Source organism: Lagopus leucura, unplaced genomic scaffold (assembly GCF_019238085.1).
Source record: "Lagopus leucura isolate 7727_CA_CO unplaced genomic scaffold, USGS_WTPT01 Super-Scaffold_100027, whole genome shotgun sequence".
Taxonomy (NCBI): domain Eukaryota; kingdom Metazoa; phylum Chordata; class Aves; order Galliformes; family Phasianidae; genus Lagopus; species Lagopus leucura.
The window spans coordinates 1,553,526-1,578,665 of record NW_024962278.1 but is presented as its reverse complement, the minus strand read 5'-3'; the positions used below and the strand labels follow the sequence as shown (position 1 = coordinate 1,578,665).

Here is a 25,140-nt window from a genome sequence, read left to right as displayed (position 1 = left end):
CCTTTCCAATCCAAATCTGTGATTCTGTGATGGCTGTGGAAGGCAGATGGCTAAGATCAGTTTCTTTGCTTTTACCTTCCACTGATCACTGAGCAGAATATCACAAGACCATATCACAGAGCACCAGCAGTGCTGGTGGTTGGTGGGCAGCAGTGGTTAATGATTTCCCTTCTGCTGTTGTATCGCAGATGCTGAGACCTCAGGCACATCTGTATTGTCCAGTATTTGCTTCTTAACAACATGGATTTGACAGTTTCTAACAAAGTAATTATTTGAGATACTTCTGATAGCATACAAATATGTTTTTATTGGCTGATAATGTGGAAATAAATGGTTTTAATTTTCCAAAATATTGTCAGCATCGCATCTTAAATACAATTAGTCTGTCAATAATCTGTATGTTAACCTGAAGTCCCTCTCTCCCTTTAACTAAACCTAAAAGTTCTAAGCTTTGGGTCATCTTAGGGAAGCATTTCCAATGCTTTTTTTGATTGTCCCTAGATATAATTCACTTCTAAAATTAGCAGACACAGATATCCTTTCCCAAAATTTTTATAACTGAATGTCCATCTGATCAAAAGAGTACCCTGCCTTGGTAAGCATCTCCTGCTGTTGGTAGTATTTCTACAGACAGCCTTGGCAGAGCCTCCGTGTACCAGCTACTGCGTAGTAGTGGAAGAAGCTGGGGCTTTTGCAGTCTATTTTAGTTATATATATTATAGATAAATACATAGATATAGTACAAACACTATATATATAAAGAGTCTTTAGATGGAAATTTCAACCCTTACAATGGGAGAAGCAATGAGTTTCACCAGATAAAGGTGGCAGGCTTAGCCTGATATTATTTCATCTTGTTTTTTAACTATTTTATTTCTTGAGCTTCTATCTCAGAGGTAATAAACCATCATTTCCTATTTATTTCTCCCTGTTTCTCAAACCACAACATCTTCCTTTTGCTTCTTTTGCTGGAATGATTTGTGTATGGTCATGGTTTTGCCCCACTCCCCAAGAGGGATGGACAAAGGAAGGTCAGATATCATGGGCTTTTGTGGCATCAAGGTGCTGTCTTAGTAGGAGAACAGCACATAGCCGAATATCAGCACTGGTCTGAGTGGCTCTGCTGTTCGTACATTCAGATCACAGTGGGTATTCTTCACCCTAAAATCTTTTATAAGAGATTAATTCTCTGGGTGTGGTTTTAGCAGGCTTTTGGTGCAGGGTTTTTAAGGTAAAAATCAGAAGTGAGCTCTTTAGCCCCATTTGTCCAACAGCCCAGGTATATGCAGAGCAAGGACGTCCCCATGTGTGGGCTGTGATTCTGGCATCAGAAGACAGTATGAGATGCTTAAATATAAACTGTTCACGTTTTGTCTTACGTTTAGACTGACTCTTCTGGAATGTATGAATGGCTCCTCTTGTCACAGCTCAGTGGAAGTTTGCTATTTGCAGTAGTTATGTGATGGAGGAGCGTGACACACCGCTGTGCAGTGCACAGTGGGCTTCTCCATGTCCCAGAGGCTCACTGTGCCCCTCCTCCATGGACTTCCAAAGCTGCATACTGTGCTGTGTATTGGTGGGTCATATTGATGCCCTGGGCAGCTCTTGTGTTAAAAATCTGTGAGAGCTGGGGTATTCCACAGGGAGCACTTACACTGGAAACAGCAGCCTGCCATCTCTCCTAAGACAGTTCCTGCTACCAAGGTTATTAAATCACTGTTAATGAATTTACTGTGTATAGGAACTGTTGAGTCACAGCCTGGCCCACTGATTGAGCACCTGGGAAAAGGACCTGGTCAGCCCTGGGAGCACAGGTGAAGGCAGTTCAGCTGTGTGATAGGAAGGGCTGCAGTCTGGCTGCACCTCTCTGAGACCCTATTTAAGGGCTGACTGCCAGGGCAGAAAGATCTCTGGTTGGAGATCTCTCCCTTGTGGAGTTTTGCCTATGTGTGTTCATTTTCTGGGATAGGTGAGCACTTTTCCTTTGTAATACCGTTCCATTTGTGCTAGCCCCTTTGCTACTGCACTCCTGTATTGCCCCTCTCCTGCTTTGACCTTTCTGATTGTAACACTATGTGAAAGGAGGAAGTTTTCTCTCCATCATTTTCCAGATGAATTTCCTATGAAGAAAACTGCCAGAAGGCTGAAGAGCATTTCTGTAGAGGCTCAGCTGGCTTCTGTAAATAGCTGTAGATCCTAACATGTACTTCTGTTGCAGGGACAGAGGTTTGCCATGATGCTGGTGGTTTGTTACCTTTCTCCTACTTAAAAGCTTGATTACAAGTGGCTCATAAAGCATCTTTTCTAATCTGCTCGTGCTGTATCCAGTCACGTGTTAAGCCACACTCTCTTGCACTGCAAAGCAGCATGGAAAGGGAGAACTGAAGAGTTGAGCAAAGCTAAATTAACAGACAACACAGTACTTGGTAATAAAATCAGCAGGTGCTACGCTTTGCCCTTTGGCAATGCAACCTTCGATAATTCAATTATCTGGATGAAAAGGGCTATCTTAATTATTTAAAGGCTGTGAAAAAAAGTGTAGTTAAATAATTTTTCATACTACAAGAAGTCATTTTAGCACAAGTGTGGTGAAATTTTTCAAGGATACATAATTTCTTTTCACTTTGACTTTTGTTAAGCTTCAAACTGTAACCCCAAACTTGCATTCTGTTTTCTTGCAGGTAAGTCTGGCTTGGTGTGTTTGAACTGTGCACTTTGGGAATGGGAGTGAACAAAGTAAGCCTTCCCCAAGCTGTTCCGGCCTGTTAACAAGGTCAGAGTGCTGTCTTTTATTTTTGAGTTCTATTACTGTAAATTAAAATGAAGCTGGACTGGATGATGTAACTGCAGATGGATCCAGGTATACAGACTCAATGGGATCTGCCTGTTGTGTCAGATGTGAATGCCACATAATTCTCAAGAACACATATTTGTTATTTTGTGTGCTGTTTCTCCAGTTCATTCTTACTCCATGAGTGGGTGGAGATAATACAAAATACACTACTGATACCTTATAGGGCAATGCAACTTTCTATAAAGCCTTCTTAGTGAACACTGAAATGGGTTCTCCAACTACAACAGTTTTGATGATGTAAAAATGTGTCTGCTTTTGAATAGAGCCACGTTAACAGGTCTCACACTGAAAAGCTTACTTTGTAGATCATCCAGAACTGATTCTCTCTCATTAATCAACTGGCAATAGGATCTTGCTTTCAGTCAGTAAGATGCAGCTGTTGAACTGGCATGCTTTGCTTCCCACCTGAACCTTGCTCTGTGACAACTGCTAGCAGAAAAAAACCTCCTGACCTTGCAAGCTTCCTTGCATTGGAATGAGCAGACTTTGTTGAGATGCTGTTACACTTATTGTATGATGGTTTTAAACTTTTCTCGTCTTCCCTTCTCCCGTTACCTCCAAGAATAGTTAAATTCGTCTCTCATCAAATTCAGGTTTTGGCTTTCTTTTGAACTGTTGTTTGGATAAATCAAATGATGACTTCTTCAGATGCTTGTACTGTCCTCCTGATTCCTCTTTGTGTTCCAGTGCCAGTAACAAAACCTTTTTTTGCAGTATTTCTTGCATTTTGTGATACCTGTTCACAGCTGTGTCACTGCAGTGCTAGGTAACAGGACGGATACTGGATGGTCAAGATACAGAAAACAGTACACAGTGCACCTTCTTTTGCAGTCGCTTCTGAAGCTTTAAGTTGTTTGCTTTACAAATACAGATGTTTTGATATTTCATCTGGACTCTAATATAAGCTACTTGCTGTCCTCATGTTCACTGATTAGTTTTGCAGCTGCTCTCTGTTATGTGAATTTCATTATCCCATCTCAATTACTGTTTAGATCAACCACCAAAATTTTATATAAGTGCTAAACAACTTTTTTACGCTTGGCTCCTTCCCTTCCCCTCTCCTAATACAGATGTATACCATTGATTTTGTCATTACATCTGAAAATTTTCAATGCCTTTTCGTGCCCAACATGCCGAGCCTTTGGCACCCAGCTGTACGCCTCCTCCACACTCTTAGATATCCTTACCACTCTCTGCCTGGGGAGTTCTGCAACAAGGAGCAGTCTCCACCTGCTTGAAACAATTTATTAATTGCTCCCAGGAGCAGTAATTACCACAAGAAATCAGGCAGATTGCATGTTATCAATGGAGAAAGCATGCTGCCATGTGACAAGGCTGTGTGGTGTTTCCTTTTATTTTAAAGCACTCTGAATCTATCAGTGGAAGAGGGTTTAGATGGGGAAGTTCCATCTGTCATGTCTCATTGCAATAAAAGGCAGACTTGTATTTCAGCATCTGTTTGACTTGTATAAATGTCTCTTTCAGGGCTTTTTAGATGTAAACAGATAAGATGTTAATAGATGTGAATATGAATACAGATCAGTCAAATAATGCCTTAAAAATAAACATCAGGTGAAGCTCAGATTTAAAGAAATGTGCACAAAATAACCTGCAGAGGCACTGAGTGCAAAATGAAGGTGCAGGTCACAGCATGTAGAATGGACATTCATTTGGCTGCTGAAACAATGCTGGAGCGTTGAGGAGTTAAGTCAAAAATGACCGTTTTTGAAAATGTTGTTCATATGTTGCTATTGCTTACTCCAGTAAGTGTCAGAAATCAGCACTGTGGTCAATTTTCTTGGGATTTGGGATTTCATTTTTAAAAATATATCTCTTCCGCATGCCTCTCATGCAGAACAGTCTTCCTGTGTTGTCCTCAGGAGAACTATGACACACAAAGAAAAGTACTCTGCCTTCAGCAAACTGTATTTTGAATAGTAGAAGTAGGATTGGCAGCCATCTGAAGTAGTAACTCCTTGTGTGGCGTCTGTAGAACCTGCAGTGCAGGTTTAGAGCCTGACTGGCTGTGAAACAAGGAGCACTGATAAGTGTGTGCGTGTGGGATTCCTTCCTGTGAAAGGGAATTGTTGCAGAAAGCATCGTGTCCAGTTCACCTAGTGGGATGTGCTCTGAGGAGCAGCTGTGGTGTTGTGCTCTGAAATGTACTGTGGCAGCCTGTAGGTTGTGCTTTATACCTTTACATTGCAGCAGAATCCTCCTTGTCACTGTCTCTGTAGGAAGGGGGACCAGGCAAAACCTATTACTCCTGGATAAAAGTAGGGAGGGAGGCTGGTAAGGAGACTTCTGACTGGGAGGGTATTGAGATGTCAGTAGTGGAAAAGCAACAAGAGAGCAGAGAGAAGAGGTTGAGTGAATTCCTACTTTTGAGGTATTTGTAACTTTCATAGAAAAATGAGTCAGTTTAATTCCTGTGTTTAATATTAAATCAGCATTTGTAAAGGCTGTGTTTATTCAGTGTCTGTGCGCTGTTGTTAAGGGAATGGAGTGCAGAGCTGTAACACATTTAAACATGTTTTTAAACATTTTTCTTAGCTGTGGTTGTCTGGAGGACTGGGATTAACAGAGGAGCCTTGCAGGGTGCAAGGCACACCTTCATTTTAAGCCTTTCTGTTTGACTAAGTGCAGCACAACACGAGTATGGGTAGGAGAGATTTCTTTGAGTGTGATGTGACCTAAATGGTATTTATAATGCTGTTTGAGGGTTTTTTTTTTTTTTTTTTTTCTCTCTCCTTCAAAAGAAATTGTTAACACATTTGGGAGGGGAAGAAAATAAAGGCTGTAAAAACATATTTACTCTTTGAACCTTGCAGTTCTGGAACCCAACTTTACTCCTAAGCCCTAAGGTAGAGGGACAGTGGTGGGTTAACCACAGTCCTGTTTGCTGCCAGTGCTGAGCACTTGTTTTTAACTATGGTTCTCCGAGTACCCATGGGCTAGGAGACTGTGCTGGTGTTCACGTGTATAGATGTCTTTGATTTTGAATGAAATGAAATATGAGGCAGAATTGTTTCTCAGCTTTAGCCACAGAGTCAGAATTTCACACTTTTCCTGCTGTAGATTTGTCAGGCATGGTCTCGAGAGCATCCACATGATGCTGGATGCTGAAGAGCAGCACATTGAAATCTCAGAGCAGGCTCAGGCGTTGCGGTCCTTGAAATGTCAGCCAGCTGCCTACAGCCCTGTTTGTTTCAGTGATGGAAAGCAGTACCTACATCAAGGTGCCTGGGCAGCCTGTGATTTATCAAGCCCACAGCATGGTCCTGGCAATAAGAAATGTCTGCAAGAAAAAGCGTATTATTCGTAAGATTTCTGTTAAGTAATTTATGTAAAAATTGAGGATTTGTGTTGCAACCTTATTTTATCATTTGTTCTTTGAACATTTTTTTTTTCCCTGAGGTAGAAGTGGGATGCTTGGTAGTGATTTATATAATGAGAAGTTCACAGGCTTTTCAAATGATTTCTTCCCAGTTCACAGGTGCACATTGAGTGCCATGTCATGGAGATCGAGCTCAGTTATTGCCAAACCCAGAAGCAAACTTGGTTTGTTCTGATATTTGTTGTGACTAGAAATTGTAAATACGTGTCCTTCTCAAATACTGTTGATGTTTTGCAGAACTTCAGTCCCATTCACAAGGGGACAAGCATTAAACCAAACTTCCTGTGGGAAGAAAGACTTTCTATCGTGAGATAACAGTTATTCAGTTCACGGTACTATTTCCAATCTTCTCAGTAGAATGAGGCTGCCCCATATGCCACCCATTTGTGGCAGTGCTTTCCATCCTCATAAAGAATGCATATTCCTTCCAGTAACACAAAAACTGTGATCTCTGATTTTGCTAGGGTCGCAAATCTGCTAGCTCAGCTTTGTCTTCAAGTGGGTTTCTGTATTTCAGATTTCTTTCAGTATCTCTTCTTTTCACCTTTGTTGCTATCACTATTGAAAATGGTCCTATATACACTGTTTTCAACCTAATGCTTCTGTGTCACTGTATTCTGTATGGCAGCAACATTACAGCAAACAGATACCTGCAATGCTGAACCCCATGACTGTGCTGCCCATCTGCTTGGTAGTTCAGCATAACGTTACATCACGTAAAGATGGACAATGCTGAAGTGTACCTGACCACTTGCTTTTGGCTCTTGAGCTGTTCTCGTGTCTGGAACACCAATGTTTCACTCCCAGCAAAGGAATATTTTGCCATTGGGTGAACATAAAGATTGAGAAGACAAATGCTCTACACCAAGGAAAGCACTGCGCCTTGTGGTGGGAAGCATGGCTGTAAGCCTGTCTGCAAAGTCTCAGACCACAGGAAGATTCTTCAGTTGCAGGTAGCCTTCTGTGTATGGAGCATCAGCTTCTTTTTTCTGTTTTCAACTTGCACCCAACTGACTTTAACCCCACGCTTCAATCTGTTTTGAAGTTGTCTCTTCTTCTGCAGAAGGGCCTTAAAAGAGGATGCATCTGTTCCACAGCTTCCGTGTCTTCTGAGTTCTCAGAAGTAATTTGTTTCTTCTGTAAGCATCTCCCTCGGTTACTGCAATGTGCAACTCTGTGATTTTTCTGTATACAGACCCATGATCCTTTATCTCCCCTTGTTTAGGTAGAGCCATTAGCATTTCAGCAGGTGAATAAATTGCCTCTGTGATGCAGTTGTTGCGGCTGAGTGCAATTCCCTCATTCTTTACAGGTTTACTAGATCCTGGCTATATCCATCAGAGATGATAGTCCTGAAGGGGATTTTTGTTCTGGTATTTGGTCTGAGGTGACAAGTGTCCGTGAGTTCTGTACATTTCTCTATTTACATGCATTGTTAGCTCATTTATTGATGTGTCTGAAATGTAAGCAGTGTATGGAAGCGCTATACTTTGCCTCATTTAATTCAAAGTTTCCCCTCTGAGCTAACAGCTTGTCAGTAATTTAGCAAAGACCATGAGATGGCACTTGGCCTATCAGAGAGGCGTTAGCAGCACTGAAGACTTGGGGTCAACTCATGCTTTGGGAGGAGAAGGCGGGATTTACTTCTGAATTAGTGAAGTATCAACCAGTGCACGATCAAACAGTGGAGCTTGAAGGTAAACCAAGCAGCTGTATGTGACAGGAGCTTGTGACAGTAATGAGGGTTTTGATGCTTCCTCGTGTCTTCGTGCTCATTCCTGAGAACTGATGCCAAGCAGCACATCTCGCTGTTGGAACAACCCCTGGGGAGAGTGAGGAAACCCTGAATTATTTGCTTTTAACTGAACAGTTAGTTTCTCGTTAACTGCTAAACTATTAAGACATGATTTGCCTTCCACATGTTAAAAAATTGGACAGCAATTATTGGGGAAAAAAAAATGGGAACATTGTTATCATAGGAAATTATTATTTAGTGTGGAAAATTGTAGTTATTTGCAGTCTTTTAGGTCCTAAAAATAATCTAGCCTAGTTATTGCCAGCCTCCTGGGAAACTGATCATCTCTTTTTCCCAGAAGACCCATAGCAGCAGTTGGCACAAACTACAACCAAGCTCTCTGTACGTTAGGTGTGAAATATGGTGGCTGGCAGTGTTTGCACACTTATACATTATTTGTGGAGCAGGCGTTACTGTTTGACAGCCCCTGTGTCACTTATCAGTCAGTACTGAGAAAGATGAAACAGTGCATGGATTTCCCCACACTTACTTCGTCATCATTAACTCAAAATGCAGAGTTACTCCCACAGAGTTCTGTGGGTCTCAGAGGGAGCCTGGCCTGGGCATGAGAAGCAGGATCAGATCAGAGCTTTCCTTTGGCAGTGCCACATGGCATTTCTAGTTATGCCCTATGAGCCTCTGCAAAAACTCCTCCTCCTTGAGATTTATGTCTTTTAAATATAAATGGCCAGTTAACACCTTTTCCCGAATCCAGTTGTGAATACTTATTTTCGTAATCCCTCCCCATTATTCATCCCTAGCAGCCTATAGATGCAACTTTATCATTGCTGCTGGAGCCCTGCTCTGAGCAGCTGGAAATTGTCCATGGTCACAGTGCTGCAGTTGCCGCATGGTGTGCAAGCCTGGGCTGTGTGTTGCTGTGACCTGCACAGCTGCAGAGGGCATATCTACTATTTGCATAGCTGCTTACAGCTCTAATTTCTGAAAAGAGAAAGGGAGAAAGCTGAGATGTGCCACTGTGCAACCTGGACAAGGCTTTGTCATGAAGCAAGCTTCTAATAGAGAATGCTATGGAGAAATGAGTGCTTCAGTACATATGACAAGCTAGGGAGCTTTGCACAGTCTGCTAGTCGAGCAGCAGCTTGCATCTGCAGTTCTTCAAGGTTCTGTTTAGGGCTGTGATGAAGGGAAAATACCTGCAAATAAATGGGCTGCCTTCCAGTGTGAGGTACGCCTTTCAGACCATGGGTTCCAAACAAATGTTTTCCTCCATCAATAGATAGCCTTTCTTAAGGTCTTAATGCGTGTTATGTGACATGATGTCAGCTAAACTCACTATTGAAGTAAGCAGTGACTGAGTGTAAGCTTTGGCTCTTTTAAAAAGGAGAGCAGTATGTGACAGCAGTCCCGCAGCACCTGGCAGGTGTTGGACTGCTGCCACAAACAGGACAAACTTTAATTCAATGCAGAGAGCTTTGAACAACTAATTATCAGCTTTGTGGAAGCTGATCTCCTTGTAGACAATTCTGAATGTTTTCTGTTGTGGTTGTTTTGCATTAAGATTTGCTCTAGCTGTTGGAAGTGTGCACTTGCACAATTTTAAATAACTGTGTCTACCAGTCATATGTAGAGAAAGAACTACTTCCATCCTTACCCTGTTCATTTTTATAGACTGGAAAAAGTGTGTTTGTGCTTCCAAAGCTGTGCAGTGCTTTATTTCTTGCAGTGTTTTCTCTAATCAGAAAGCTGAAGTTACTTAAGTTACTTCTGTCTTCAAGCTATTGATTGGCTCATAGGGTTGAATATATATTTTGAATATGTAGGTAAAATATGAAACTGAATAGCTGACTGAGTGGTGGCAGAGTGATTTGGTCAGCTCTTCAGTGAAGTTGGTGGGTAACTTGATTCCATTTGCTGACATTAGCAACTGCTAGATACTAAGTGAGTCAATGTACAAAGCACGCTGTAGGAGAGGTTTTTTGGTGGGTTTCTAAAGTTCTGGAGTTTTCTAAATGATGTAAAGAGTTAGGTATGAGCATAAGGGAAGCAGAGACTTCCATGCAAAACCTCATGAATGCATCTGGATATCCATGGCCTTAAAAACGCGTGTACCAGTGCCACAATATTGCATTTGTACTTCAGTTTTATCCCAAGTCAGAACCTCAGTTTCAAGCTTTTGTTTTACCACTGGCTGTCATGAAATCATAGGCATGGCCTTCTCTCATCATCACTTTAGGTGAGGTAGGTATGAATACAGGCCTGTACCTAATATAGGCATCCCCTCTGGGAATGGAGGAGAATGTGGAAAGTAGCAGGGGAGCCAAGAGAATGCTTTCATGCCCACAGGACAGGTGTGGTGGTGCTGCAAGAACAGCAGGGGCTTTTCTGCAGCAATGCCTGGCATCACTGCCGTGGCGAAAACAAATGTGTGAACATGGGCAGTGACCACAATGAGTCACATCTTTGTGCAAAAGACAAATCCTTTAGATCATTGCCTGTCTTCTCTCTTGGCCCAGACCAGTTCTTCCAGTGATGGGAAGTCTTCCCTCTGGATTCTGCACAGACTTATTTAACAGCTGTTGCACATTTGAGCCTTGCCTGTGGCCAGGATGTAGTTCTGTACGGTGAATGATTGCTGCCTGTCACAAACAGGTGTCTGTCTGCTCAGGGCTGGACATTCTAGTTTTCTCTCTCTGGCAGATCTTATCACTATATGCTCTCTTCTGAAGGAAATATTCTTCAAAACTATTATTCCTTGAAAATCCTGAAAACTTACTTTGCTTTCCTCCTGCTCTGCTATGCATCATATGGTTTTCTCTCACCATTAACATTCTCCACCTCTTTTTTTATTTAAAAAAAAAAAAAACAAGACAGGCCTGTTGTTTGCCAGGTTGGCTATCTGCAGCAACTCTCCACTGTCGTTCAGAGAGAGCTGAGGCTCTTGTAAAGCCCCAGCAGTGTGGCATAACCAATTTGACTGAAGCTTCAGGAAGAAAATGAGAATCTATAAGCATTTCTTTGCAAACAGTGCCCTGACAGCTATGCCAGCCTGTAGCAGCTGTCTTTTTTCCCCCTAATTTCATGCTTCATTGGAAACAGTGAGGGGTTATTACACAAGGAGGCACTAAGGTCACCTTCACACGTTAGTTTGTTTTCATGTGAGAGGCTCAGCTGCTTCCTGGGTCTGACATTGTTTTTCATGCTGGATCCATCAGCAGCATGGCTTTGTATGGCTAGCAGGACATCAAGAAGAGGTTTGCAAGCCTTTCTTTCTGCTGCTAGCTCTTTCCACGCAGGTTCATGGCCATAGCCAAGTCATCATACCACGTGTGCCATTCTCTGCCTGTAACCTGTTGGTATAATGGAGCTCCACTTTTGGAAATAGCTCCTGGAGTGCATCACTGAGCATGAGGTGAAGTTGCTGCTGTTGCCCCTCAGATGCTTATCCAGCAAGCAGAAAGCTGATTGTTGTACTGGAGGTGTCATTACATTTAAAACACAAAAGATTGCTGGTAGTGTCTATATCAAGGACATGGTTAGTACTCTGAATAAGGCACAACCTGTGTTAAGGGCTTGGCTATGAATCTGAGTGTGGTGAGGTTGACCAGTGGAACACTGAGAGATGAAATTACTGCCCTGGACACCTAACCTGTGATACCATATAGAACAGCATATAAAGTAGGGATATAACAACCGTCTCTTTCTCAAAGACATAATTTGTATTTGCATTAAATTCTCCTTTTGTGCGACTATTTTAAAATAAATTATATTATTGGATGTGGATTTTATTCACTGAATAAGTTGGCTGAGATTTAACATTGTTAGCATTGGATAAATTAATGAAAGCATTAAAGGAAATATTGAAAGAGTTGGAGCTGATGCATTTGCCGTAAGTTCGAACAGAGCTGTATTTAAAGGAGATGAGTATGCAAAGAAACCGAGGCATAATGAAGCCTCCTACACACCATGGAATGAAATATTTATACTGTAATCATGCTATTAATAAAATGATGGATCAGCCAGAGTCATCTGCAGCAGGACTCAGCTGGGAGTCGAGGAGCTAGGAACAGAGGAGCAGAAGCATATGGACTGGTTTGGGGCTCCCTGTCCTGAATTAGCTCTGTGCTTGTGTCATGTACCAGCTTCCAGTGCTGAGATATGGGCAGTGCTCTGCCTTGTCAGTAGATGCTATTGCCTCTGTTCAGTTGTGCTGCTGAACAGGTCCTCACCTCCTCTGTGGACTTAGCCCAGTTTCCAAGGGTTAAAAACAGCACCTAAAGATAAGAAAAGGTTTGTGTAGGGGAGGAGCGTATTTGGTCTGTGAGATGGGACGGTGGGGTCAGATCTCAGACCTGCTCTTGAGGGTAGCTGTATAGGAGTACTTAACTACCAAAGAGTTACTTGTCTTGATGCTCTTCATCTTGCTTTCACACTTCAGTTGTATGATGAGTGTGAGGTTCAGCTCAGGGATCTCTCACTGTTGCTGGGAACAGAAAGGCTCAGCTGCAGCCGTGTGTGGTGGGGACAGAGGAACAGCAGTCCCTGTGCTGCTTCTGACTTCATCCAGCATCAGAGCAGTGTATGTGGGCATCTCCCACAGAGTCTGGCTGGAGAAAAGCTGTCTACAGTTTTGATTTTTTTATTTTACCCATGTTTCCTTTCTCTTTTTTCTTCTTGCTCTACCCTTTATGCACCTTAATTTTATCTCATGCTGTGAAAACTGTCTGCAAAGCAGACAATAATTAAGCAGTTACTTAGGACTAGTGTCCATACATAATGAACCCCCAGGAATGCTGGATTCTGCTCACGCACTGCAGTGATAATCAGTTTTATGTGTGTCCCTCCTGCATGCTGTGATGGGCTGACACCATCCAGGTCCCCTGCTCTGGGCATGCAGCTGTTCCTGGCAGGAAGGAGGCATTATGGCACCCTCAGATTCCTTATTACTGCTGGTAGGTGGGTGAATAGATAATCAGATATTGCAGCCAGCAGAAACTGGGCATTTGCAGTTAACAGGAGTGTTTTCCTTTGCAGTGAATTGCTCAGGTTCAAACATGAATGTGGAAAATTGTACTGAGTTTGTTGCAGGTATACAACGTGTTGCTGAGAGGTGATAACTGGTACTAACTGCAGAGCCTGCACCTCAGTCCTGCCAGCTTGTCTGAGCAAAACCAGGTGTGTGATAGGCATATATTTGATTAGGCTCCTCTGCTCTTTTCTCATTAAGACACTGTTACTGATGGCTTGGGCTGGCCAGGGAACAGCTGGAAGTTCTCTGAGGTTTAAAGACATCTCCGTGATTGGGGGGAAAAAAAGGAGCAAATATTTCAAATAGCTTCTGTGGAGTGGGCTACAGAGCAACTTATAATTTGATGATAGAACTTAACAGTAGGAAGAGACAGTCTGTGAAGTTCCTTCTCTGTGGGATGGTGGGTTTTTTGGCAAGAAAAATAGACAACATAATTGGTAATCAGTTATATCGGTAGCTCAGCAGCAGCAAACTGGGACAGTGACATAAGTCCACTGGACTGGGAGAAATCCCCTTTCCAAACAAAATTATGTGGAGTCCTCAGCACAGAGATGTGGACCTGTTGGAGTGCATCGGAGGTGAGCCACAGAAACGATCCAAGGGATGGAATGCCTCCCTAAGATTTGCTAAGGAGAACTCTAAGGATTCTATGTTACTGTGAAAGTTAATTTAGAATGCTCACTGGCATCACCCAACTCATGTCACCGAGTTCATGGGTTTAACTTGGCCAAAATTAGGCTTAAGCCATTTTATCCTTCTCCATCCCGGGCCATTTCCATTAGGCAGCATCTCTTTCTTTTCCCTTCTCAACTGAAACGTTGTTTATTGATGAATGTTGTTGTACCTTATGTCTGGACTGCCCCAGAGGTGTTTCATTTCTCTGGCAGTTGGATTTGATCCTACAGTAACTTTAACCTCCCCTTGGGAGCATTCAGGCCCAATGAGAAATTTGGAAGGAAGTTGTGAGATCTCTAAATGAAGTTTGATAGCAGGAAGAAGTACAGCACTTATTTTGAAAGAGGATACCTGACAAAAGTGTGGATGCTGATGACGCTAATTATATAAATAAAGAATGAATGGCTCTAAAATATTAATACACTAGAATAATCACTGAACTTGGTTTAGACCTTTAGCAAGAGACTGCAACACAGCATAGTATTGCTGAAGTGAAGAAGAAAATTGTTTAGAGCTATCAGAGGAGTCTGTGGGACTGAGTGCTCTACACAGCAGCACGGACCCATTCTGTGATTCCAGGAGGGTGGGCTCACATGCATACAGTGGTCTTGGCATTCAGTTCCTTACTGCATCATTTAAACACTTGATGCAATTTGCCATTATCCTGGAAGGTATCAAGTAAAGCATCAGAAGTGCACAAATGGTTAAAAAAACAATAACTGAAAGCAACAAGGCAGATTTTGAGCGTTCAGATGATTACTATATTAATGTCAGTTCAGTTTACTTTCTAAGTCAAATTATCCCAAAGTGAGTTAGCTTTGAGTGAGTGACCGTTCTGGCTGTGGCCGTGGTGCCCTTGCTCTCCTTTCTGCCCTTTCCTCATTTGGAAGATGGCGCAGGAGCAGCAGCAAGTTCCACTGCCTGCACGCAGAGCAGCACGAGGGGAAGTGTTTATTGCTCACACATCTCTAAAACTTTAAAATAGGTCTCCCTCTAATCTCCCTCTAACTAGTCTCTTCTTACCACATTTACTGTTTGCTAGATTCTGGTATTTGATGTACAGGGTGTCTGCAGTAGGGGATAAAAAGATAACTGAGTGTCTGCTAAAAGTCTGTGGTTGAATATGGATTTCATTCCATAGGGAAATACAGCAATGGGTCACTTTCTAAATGAGATTATTTCTTTGAGTTCTCTGAAGTTGGCTTCAGTGCGTGCCATAAGAACGTGTTTGTACTTTATCTCGTGTGTTGGTTCAGATGGGATCTCTCTAAAGCTGTAATTCAGTGTGGGAAAAGCAGCACGGTGTTTCACTAGGTATCAGACAGATTTGGTTAATTTTGGCTGTGACTGAGAGGAAATGCTAAACAAAGTGGTTACTGTATATTCTGTTGCCTTAGAGACTGAAACATCTGTATCCAGGCAGGCAAGTGATGCAGCCATGGTAAGATCTGACTTCCTTACATTCCTGTGTTCATCTTGCTGTCAATAGAAATGTTTTATGGTGGGAATATGCTGGGCTTCTTTAGCATTGTATTTCTGTGCTTGTGTGACATGGCATGGGCTAGGAGGGCTTTTTAATTAAAGTCTAACTCTGAAGTCAGGACGCTCCCTAAGAAAAGATGCTTTTACACGAATAATTTTTCAAGATGAACTTGGAGGGACTTGAAATGATTGTGGTACTGGTGATAATTGTTGGATTTGTGAAGGCACTTGAGCATCTGGGTCTCCTAGAAGGCAATTATGAAGGTAGGACGTTAAGAAATACAAAATTATTTTATGCTGAAAGCCATTTGCTGCAGAGCATTATACTTGAATCTGTGCATGTACAGCGTTTGAGTATCTGAGCACCTGAATAGCAGCTCGGGTAACTTTAAGATGCTTTCTTTAGACAAATGAAAGGTATTTTATATGCTAGAACAGCATTGTAGTTTTCACTGCAGCTCTGAAAATAAATGATGTTGTCTTTGATGATTCTTTGCCTATGTTTAAGATTGTTTCAGGAACTTTGGTGCAGATCTGTATGCTTTAGTAAAGTGCAGCTCGCATCCTGGAGCACAGAATGAAGGAAGGCTTTATGTTTTAATAAGTTTATCATTGTAACTTCTCAATTTGTTCTCTTTGCTGGCAATGTCATAGCTTATTCTTAGCTACTGATTGTTAACAGAAAACCCCGAAACCGTACTGAGCTTATGGGGGTATTTCTATCAAAATCAGTTCAGCCCTATTTCAGAGTATTTATCATCAACAAATCTGCCTATTCTTTTTCTATAGGCTCACGAATGCTTTACAAAAACACACAGAAACTATGGATAGCAAAGTCAATCTGCTTTGTTGAAGACAGTTTGAGGGAGCTGACTGCTGAAGATGTTTTAATTCTCATTACCTCTCTGTTTTTATAAACAGTGTAATTCATGCAGAAGCATGGAAAATACTACACAGAAGCAGAAAGGATGAATTTCAGACAGTGAGCTCTGTAAATCAGAATGTGCCTGTGCAGACAGCCGCCCTGTTTAATAGGAAGAGTAGATTTACAGCGTAGTCTGAATGCTCACGGATGTGATATACATCAAACAGCTGCTTTTTATGGAAACTCAAGGGTCGTTTTTCATGGTGAGCTGGTAATACGCAGGTATTAAAATAACCTTCACTACCCACAGATACTGAACAATTACTCCTTTCTGCTTCAAAGCTCATGACAGCCTGAAAAAAGGTGAGGTTGCTGGCCTCATATTAATTATTTGACAAAATTTAGTGCTAGGTTCAAAGAACCTTGGCGACCAGCAGGCAGTGCTTACTGGAGGAAAAAAGTCATGAAAGTTTTTGTTTGTTGGATGTGTGCTTCAGCTTTAACTTGCCATGCATGCATGTGTTTCTCTTCCTTCCTGCTGGTTTGACTTCTTTTCTTTAACCTGTTATGCTTAATTAGGAGGTGCCTGGTTGATAATTGTTGCATCGCATTGGGGAGCAGCATTTTGGAGCTGGGGTAATAGTACAGATTGTTTGTCAATGGCTGTACTTAACAGCTCAAGGTCTATGAAAACGATCATATTTTATTAGCAAGTCAGAGTGGCTACAGAAAAAATGCATTTATTCCTGTTTTCATTTGTCTTCAGAAGTCTGTGCACTCCTACCATAGATAGAAAAAAGTTTTATATGGTGCCTGATGTACTCTTTATTTCCTGTCTTCAGCTCCAGCAGAGTCTTTAATGAATTGGCTCCATCTGAGCACCTCTTTTTTGGAATGTTTTTGTTGTCTGAGTGAAGTTGATGGGTAGATGCTATTTAGAAATTTGGTTTAGAGAGAGAGAGCACTGGAGAAGGAAGTTTTAGGAGAAAGCCATGTGTTTCAGTGGCTGCATCTGCCCAGCGTTGCATCTCCTCCCATACTTGAGACCTGCATGTATGTCATGAGGAAGGAATTGCATATTTGGTACTATTAACTCCTAAAGAGGGGGAAGTTTGGGATAGTTGTTTTCTATTTAGATTTAGATGTTTTTCTATTGGGATTTAGATGAAAATATGGAGTACAAGATTGGGGTTACTTGGTGGATTACGCTTAAGAAAGGATCAGGTAAAAATGGAGATATTACAACTTCAGAGCAAGCTGGCATATTTATCCTCTGTAGCGTGAACACATGCACACTGATGGCTTAATCCCATTTGCTTCTGCAGCATCATCTCGGTGTGAAAACATACAGCATATGCAAACTTCAGTGCAGTCCTTGTGGAGTCTGCTGCTTGCTTTGCGTTAAGATGGCTGAAGTTAGGCTGTCTCACATTATTTTTCATCAGAGACCACAGGCTGTTTGTTGCAATAGTTTTATTGAGTGGCAGTTGTTATACTAAGAGATTATAGTTAAAACCTTTTCCAAATAGAATATTAACTGGCATTATCTTTTATTAACATTAGCAGCCCTACTATATAGGTCTCTGTAGGACTTACAGAGTATGCTGCTACTTAGGACTGTCTACTCTGCCAGTACAGTATAAATTCTTCAAGACCAGATTATCCTAACAAGAAAACAATTTGCTGTGGTCACACTTTGTTATGCAAAGGAAAAATAGGCGTTGAATACATACAGCAGTGGAAAGGTGCATACTAAATCTCAAGCACAACATATGGACTGCATGCAAACAGCAGCTGCAATAGCTGGAAGGTACCTCTGGCCTAGATAATTCATAGCTGCTGTTCCTACCTCTTGAAATAGTTGTGGACCCCCTCACACTGTGCAGTTTACAATAGCACACTGATAACATACTGTCTGTGGGTTGATTCCTCAGTAATTATTATTTCTGTTCATCAGTACTATCAATATAGAGATTTTCGAAGTGATGTTTACAAGTATGTATGTATATTTTTTTCATGGAGGAAAAGGATCAGAATGACCACAGACAGAAACAGTCTGAACTTCCTGAACCCTTGTAGCCTTCCAGCCAGCAATGAGTATGCTCTGCTGAAGGTCACTGCTAGCAAAAAGAAATGCCACCTTTCAAGTTAGAGCTGAGAATTCAAGCAGTCCTTTTGCTCTCAATCTAAAATTTATAGACATCTGGACAGGAGAGCCAGCAAGGGGACTTCGTGGTGCTGAGGAAGGGCCTGCCTCTGAGCAACCTGTTCAGCACCCGAGCCTTTAATCTGCTCTGCAAAAGCATTAGCCCAAACTTTGAACTGAGCAAAGAGGAAGACTTCAGAGTTTTCCTAACTGAGCATTTGTCTGCATCAAAAAATGTTTTCAAAACAGTATTAATAAGTTTGCAAACAAGTCATTCCCCATCTGTTCCATCAGTATTAAAATGTACTGGAGAAAGGCTTCTTTTTTTTTTTTCTTTTTTTTTTTCTTTTTTTTTTTTTTTTAACACCTACTCAGCAGCTCGATGTTCCTGGGGAAAATTACTGTATTTCAGCTTATGGTTTCTGAAGAGTCAGAATTTATTTTGGGTTTGAGGGATGGCATGGAGTTTTCCCCAATGGAGCAGGTAGCAGCTTCCAGCTTTCCCAGTGCATGAGATTTGCTGTCACAGCCACAGTTCCTTTCAAAGACTCCTGTGCTCTGACCATGGCTTAGCAGGGAGTATCAAAATGAACTCTCACTCTGGGTTGTCAGAAGCCAAACATGTACTTTTCTTTGTCACTGAGCATAATGCCCATCTTTTCTGCTATTGGAAGGTACTGAGCTCTGATGGTATGAATGATTAATACTGTCTCCCAGCTACTGAATAAATGTTTAGGCTAATATGATTAATATTATCTCCCAGCTACTTAATGAATATCTAGGCTAGTATGCTATTTTTGTTAAAGACAGAAGGAGCTCATTGTGGGCCAGTCTGGACCAAACGTGAGCAATCTGCACAGTGCAGGAATTGATAGCTCAAAACTATCAGTCAGTATTTGCCCAGAATTTGTCTTGTGCCTTGCCTTTCTAGCATGCTCTGTTAGCCTCACCAGCACCACAATAATTATTTGTAATCATTCTTTAATTTCAAGAAAGGAAAGAAAGGATGGAAAAGAAAGAGACCATCATGGCAGTGTGGCTGAATGAGCTCAGCGGGCTGCCTCTGCACTGGCACAGGGCTGGCTGTGGGTAGGCTGAACCAAACCAGCACCTTCCAGAATAGCAAACAAAACAACTGTGTGTATTTGCCTTTGTGAACGTAATGGCAAAATGCAGCAGGGCCAGCTGGCTGTCGTACACTCACTGGCTGAAAGAAAACTGTTATCAGAGCTGAAATGTTTCGTGCTGCATCCCCAGCAGCTACAGCACAGTTGTTTGTCATCCTGTCCTGGTTGGTGCTTGGTGTACTCTGACTGCTTTGCCCGTTGCACACCACATCCAGCTCTTGGTCATTGTAAATAATCTAAAAGTTGGAGTGGTGTTACTCATTGTCGTTAATTGCTGTATTAATGACTTGAACACTTGAGTTGTGGACTCAGTATAAGGTGTTTGCAGCAAGTATTCAGTTCTCTGTTCCAGCTTTGAGATTTTTACCTATTGCCTGTTCTGGCTCTCTGACTGGCTGATGACAATGTTCATACTCACAGAGGGAGGAGGTCTGGCTTATCACTTGCACACACCTAGGTGAGCTAACAGGACTGTGCCTCTGCTTATGAGCACAAAAAGTCAGGGTTGAGGAGTTCCTGAATGGAAAGAAGCTTGTTTGCTGCCATTTGTGCCATGGTTGTGGACAGCCTAACCATGACAGAAGCATCAGATGTTTTCTTCCTCACTTCTCCAGTGCAGTGCTGTGACAGACTAAATGGCCTTTCCTGTGTATACTTGTTTTTTTCTATATGTAAAATGGAGTTAAAAGGAATAACAGAATCTTAGGATATGATTGAAAGGGACACACAAGAATCAAGTCCAACTGCTGAAAACACCTTGGCCCTGAAATACTTGGAACTTTTAAATGGAAAGTTTACCAAATCAGTAGAGATCAAACCCTAGGATTCTGGTAACAGTGTTCTATTATGTACTGCTGAGCACATAATAAACCCCTCTTCGTTCTGCCACTACTGACAACTCCTCATAGTGATCATCTAATTCACTCTTTAGAAGTTGGTGAGAGATCGTCACAGGAGACTTGATGGGTATAATGCAGAGTTAGGATCCTAACTTTGTCCCACTAATCTCACATTGCTCTTGGTTTGTAATGTCAGCAGGATATTTCACATCTTTGTTCATTATGTGCAATGGCAATTTCTTTTCCACTGGAAGTGCTGATGTTTTCCAGATAAATATACAGCTGCACCTTTCTCATATTTGGTGTATTCTCAGGCATACTTGCTTCCTTCAGATGTGGAAAGTAACAGCTACTGAAGATGCTGGCTTTGTGTGTAGTTGCTAATAAGCTGTCAATATTAAAAAATGTAGCAGCACAGGTTAGGCAGAAGAATGTACCTCTTAAGCTGGGAGAAGCAGAGTGGGAAAGGCTTCCTCCAACTCCTGCTACCACCTATGCTCTAAAAACATTGCAGATATTTTGACTTGTACATGCATTTTTCATTGTTGTTTTTTATCAGTGATGGAGTGGAACTGATTTCCCTCATTGTCACAGTGCTGTCATTGCTGTTCTTCTCTATAAGCAGAAAGGTGATTTTCATTCTGGCAGGCAGTCTGTGTATTAGCTGCTGTTTCAATTTACCAAACATCCTAGATAAAGGACATTGGCAAGGAGGGTCAGAGGATCTGATAATTCTGATAGGAACAGAATAGACTTATGGAAGAGGTAAGGGCAGTATGTTGTCTAAAAGTACCTGAAATCAGACAGCTCACAGTATGGAAGGAGAATAGGTGTGTGGGGCTGAACTTTTTGTATACCAGAGGATGCCAAAGGGAAAGTACTTTGGCCAAATGGATCTTGGTAGTACAAACAACAAAAAGGCATTTCAGTACTGAGTGTTCTTTCCTTCTTTCCTCTCAAAAAGCAGCACTAGAAACCCTGTACTTTTTCTTGGTAATCTGCTTGTTTCTCGTCTCATATTGTGATGATGCTCCTTACCTGGGCTACCAAAAATAGCAGTGTGGCTGAGACCCTGAGCAGGCACAGGGAGAGAGTGATTGAGGCATGCAGGGGAGGTCTAAGAACACCATGTATCAGCCTTTATTTCTTCCTTTGGCTCCTTTAGTTGGAAGGCTTTTATTTCTTTCCTTGGAAGAATCTCCACCACCGAGAGGACTGTTAAGCAGAAAGCCAGGCTGCTGAGTCTCTTGGAAATGAAGTATCTGCCTATGGAATGTGTCCATTCAGGACTCAGACTGCTGAACGACATGGGCTGTGTATGCCTTTCGATAAGCATCCTCACTTTTCTTCTTTAGCCTTGTAGCTCACCTTAGCCCAAGCAGCATCAGGCTCTCTGCCTACTGGTTCTTTATGTTTCCATTCATCTGGGATCATTTTTAAAACTGAACATCAAGGTCCAGTCCTTGGTTTATCATGCCTGAGGGCTTCAGCCCAGTGGGGAGACAAAAAGCATCCCATATGCTGACAGTGCAGTGGCACAGATCATGTTTCCTCTTCTCCCTTACAGAAGGCCCGGCAGGGGTTATCATATCCACAATATTGTGCAAAAGTAGGGGCAAAGAAAGCATCCATCCACAATTATTTTAAGAATAATGCAGAATTCTCACGCAGTTCTTCAAATGTTTTTTGTCCTGAGACTGAGAATGCTGTATTACACTGCAGCTGCTGTGAGCATATCTGCACAGCTTCCAGACTGCATGGTCGCAGCTTTTTCTGCACTCTGACTTGGGCATCTCTGCTTTTTGTCAGGAAGATGTTGTAGTACAAATAGAAAGAGGCTGCACATAAAGTTCTGTGCAGTTGGGTTTTATACACATAGGCATTTTGTCAACAGCAGATACAGCTTCTGGGTCACATAAGAATAACTTATTGGCCCTTAAAGTAATAATTTACTGGGTTTCTAAAGCCACTGAAAGTTACACTTAATACAGCCATTATCAAATCACTCTTTATTTCATGAGATAATGAAGCAGCTTATGTAATTATTTCCATTTAGCTTGAAGTGGGTTTAGTTGCAAGTGGACTGTAGTGACATTTGTGTGTGCGTGGCTGTGATGCCCACTAAAGCCTATGTTCTGTTTTGATAGCCTTGTCACTTGGTGGGATGGGGAGTCATTCTGCTCTAGGCCTGGGAAATGCCCTGTCTGAGGGGGCTTGGATATGCTTGTGCAACCACAAGCAGTGGAAAAAATGGATATTTTTCTACATGACAGATAACAGCTACAAGATTCAGCTGCACTGAAGCACTGCCTTCCCACGTATGAGAAGCTATGGTACTTGCAACTTGTTGTTATATACTCTGTGGCTATGACTTTCATGCCTTGTGACTGTCCCTTTATGTGCATACTGGGCAGCTTCTTTGTCACAGCACCAAACAGAGGAGGTAAAATAAATAATAATAATAATAGAGAGGCAGTTCATTTTTTTCCAGGTGGAAACTGCTAGGAAACATGTAGCCCATATGGAGGTTGTATCAGCATGAGAAGGGGTGAGTGCTGAGTGTCACTGCGAGCTGTCATGCTGCTGGTGATGTGTTGGTAATGGTGCACAGCTCCATGTCAGCGTGTGCCTCCATCACAAAGGTACACGTGTCACTCTGAAAGATCACGCTGTAGGACAAGGCAGGTGGAAACTGGATGCAGGATAGAAGGAGCCCATACAAAAGCTTGTCTTCATCGGAGCAGATGTTTCTAAAGGACATGGGGAGTGTCTGTGGCCCCAGAGTTCCTACAGAGTCCACCATGATGGACATCATCTCTGTGGGTCACTTGTAGGGCTCTGCATAGCACCCAATGCTGAGCTCATATTGACAGAATGTCAATTTTTTTCCCATATCTCAAAAAACCTCAAGCTTTGGGCTTGCTATTTAATGCAAGTTTGCTGTACTGTGAAGTGGAAAAAAACTTTTTGCTTTAGTCTGTGCTTTTCCATTAAACACCTGACCCACTTCTGTCCTAACTGGATGCTTCTGAGCTTAAAATTGCTTCATAGCTCAGTTCTCCTGGATTCAAAGGATTTTACCAGTTGTCAAAATTCTCCCCTTTTTTGCCTTTTGTCCTGACCTCTGAATTGTTACTATTCTTAAAGAATTTCTTCTATTGTGTCATTTGATGAGGTGGAAAAATATGAATTCAATAAACATCCCAACAGTGTTGAGATGACCTAATTCTGACATCTTCAGAAAGTTGTGGGCTTTTTTTCCCCAATTGCTTCTTGTGAAAATTCTGCTGTACAGTATGCATATTTTAGCAGGGGAAAAAGAGGAAGAAGTCCATAAGACTTGTGGTACATCTTACTTTTTATGTACTTCAAAAGGTTGTGCTTTCTGTATTATGTTTTTCAATACTTTGAGCTTACACTGTAGCCACTCATTTCAAGAGCCTTGGATAATATGCATCCAATTAATGTGTTTCCTGGAAAAAGTCATTTTCTTTCACCTGAGGTGACATCCTGCAGTTCGGTCACACTGTCACAGTGTTATATGCTGTATGAGAATCAGAGATAGCTTTCAAAGGTGGTCTAGGACAGCAAGCAAACTGCTCAGCCTGTCTAATATAGCTGAAAGTCACTGGGGTGATAATGCAAATCACTGCATATACGGGAACTTGGGAGATCTGAATCTGTTGTCCATATTTATCACTCATCTGCTTGCTTTACCATAGCCTGTGATGGTTTTTCTCCTTTTTAAATAAGAATAGCTCCAGTAATTGCTTTGTCTGTTTTTCTTTCTGAAGAACATTAACATCGCTTGCTTCCTGTTGACCTAAAATTATTTCCTAGCAGCACTGAATGCTGGCCTGTTCCTGCTTTTGTTCTCTGCAATCCTAGGCCAGCTTCACGACTCTTAAGTTCCCTGGGACATTGGCTCTGTCCCTGCAGTAATTTTTGAAGGTCTCTGCACTGTATGTTGAGATTTCTCATGTTGCTTTCAATGTGGAGGCCAGTTCTGCCTGTGCATGGGCATCAGAGCAGCTCCTGTGAGCAAACTCAGTCTTCTTGGACTCTTGGATACGTGGGGATTGGCCCACTGTAAGTATGCTAAACAGCTGTGCATCTAACCAGTAAGATAATCGTGTTGCACTGCATACCCACGGCTGCTCTTGTAAAGAAGAGCTTCCATTTAATGTAGCATTTAGGCTACATAAGTATAGATCAAGACCCATTAACAGACAAGGACTGGGAAATACCTGATAAACCTACCTGGTAGCTACTGTAGGGTCTGGCAAAAGCTTTAACAGCCCATGGCTAAAGAAGCAGCATTTACTATAGGTCGTAAAAGTAAACACAAATGTGGCTAAACCAATTACTGTGGAAAATCAAACATCTGAGCGTGAGATGAAGGAAGTTGTACATGAATGCCTGACAAGAAATCTATTGAACATATTAAATTATACACATCTCCCAGAATAGCTGGAGTTTTAAAAGGAATACGGTGCAGCAGTGCTCAATCAAGAACAAAAATACAAGCCTGGTGCACATCAGACCTGGGACAGCTTACACGCAGAGACTACTTTGAAAGTAAGAAAACAGCTTTGAACTCCCCAGCGTGCCATTATGCAAATACACACTCATGCAAATGATAAAGAAATCTCTCAGTAAAGTGAAGGAATGTGACAGCCACCCTCCACCACAAACCAGGACACGAGTGATGCAAATGGAAAAGGGGAGGGGGGATGAAGAGCGGGCGAGCGCACAGTCTGCATCCAGGGGTGGCAAACTGCTGCTCCGGAGCTGTAACATCTAGCTTTATTGCCTGGACTCTGGTAATCAGCAGTTTACTGTCTGGGAAATTAAACAATCTAAATTTATGTATGGGAACAAGATACTAATAGCTTTCTGAGCAGCTCAGGAAAGTGGACTTGGAATTTAGCGCTCTGGTCTGGTGAGAAAGGTTAACGCACGTTGTACAT

General features: G+C 41.9%; 1 protein-coding gene across 4 annotated transcripts in view; it reads left to right on the top strand.

The window, feature by feature from the left end:
- The window catches only part of KCNIP1 (potassium voltage-gated channel interacting protein 1), a 319,154-nt gene that overhangs the window by 214,422 nt on the left and 79,592 nt on the right, over positions 1-25,140 (top strand). The window contains exon 1 of one of the 4 annotated variants that reach the window (XM_042880695.1): positions 2,723-2,773. The exons of the other annotated variants lie outside the window; for them this stretch is intronic. The gene's annotated coding sequence lies outside the window, so the exon portion shown is untranslated. Of the gene's footprint in view, positions 1-2,722; positions 2,774-25,140 lie in introns of those variants that run through there. 4 annotated transcript variants of the gene reach the window in all.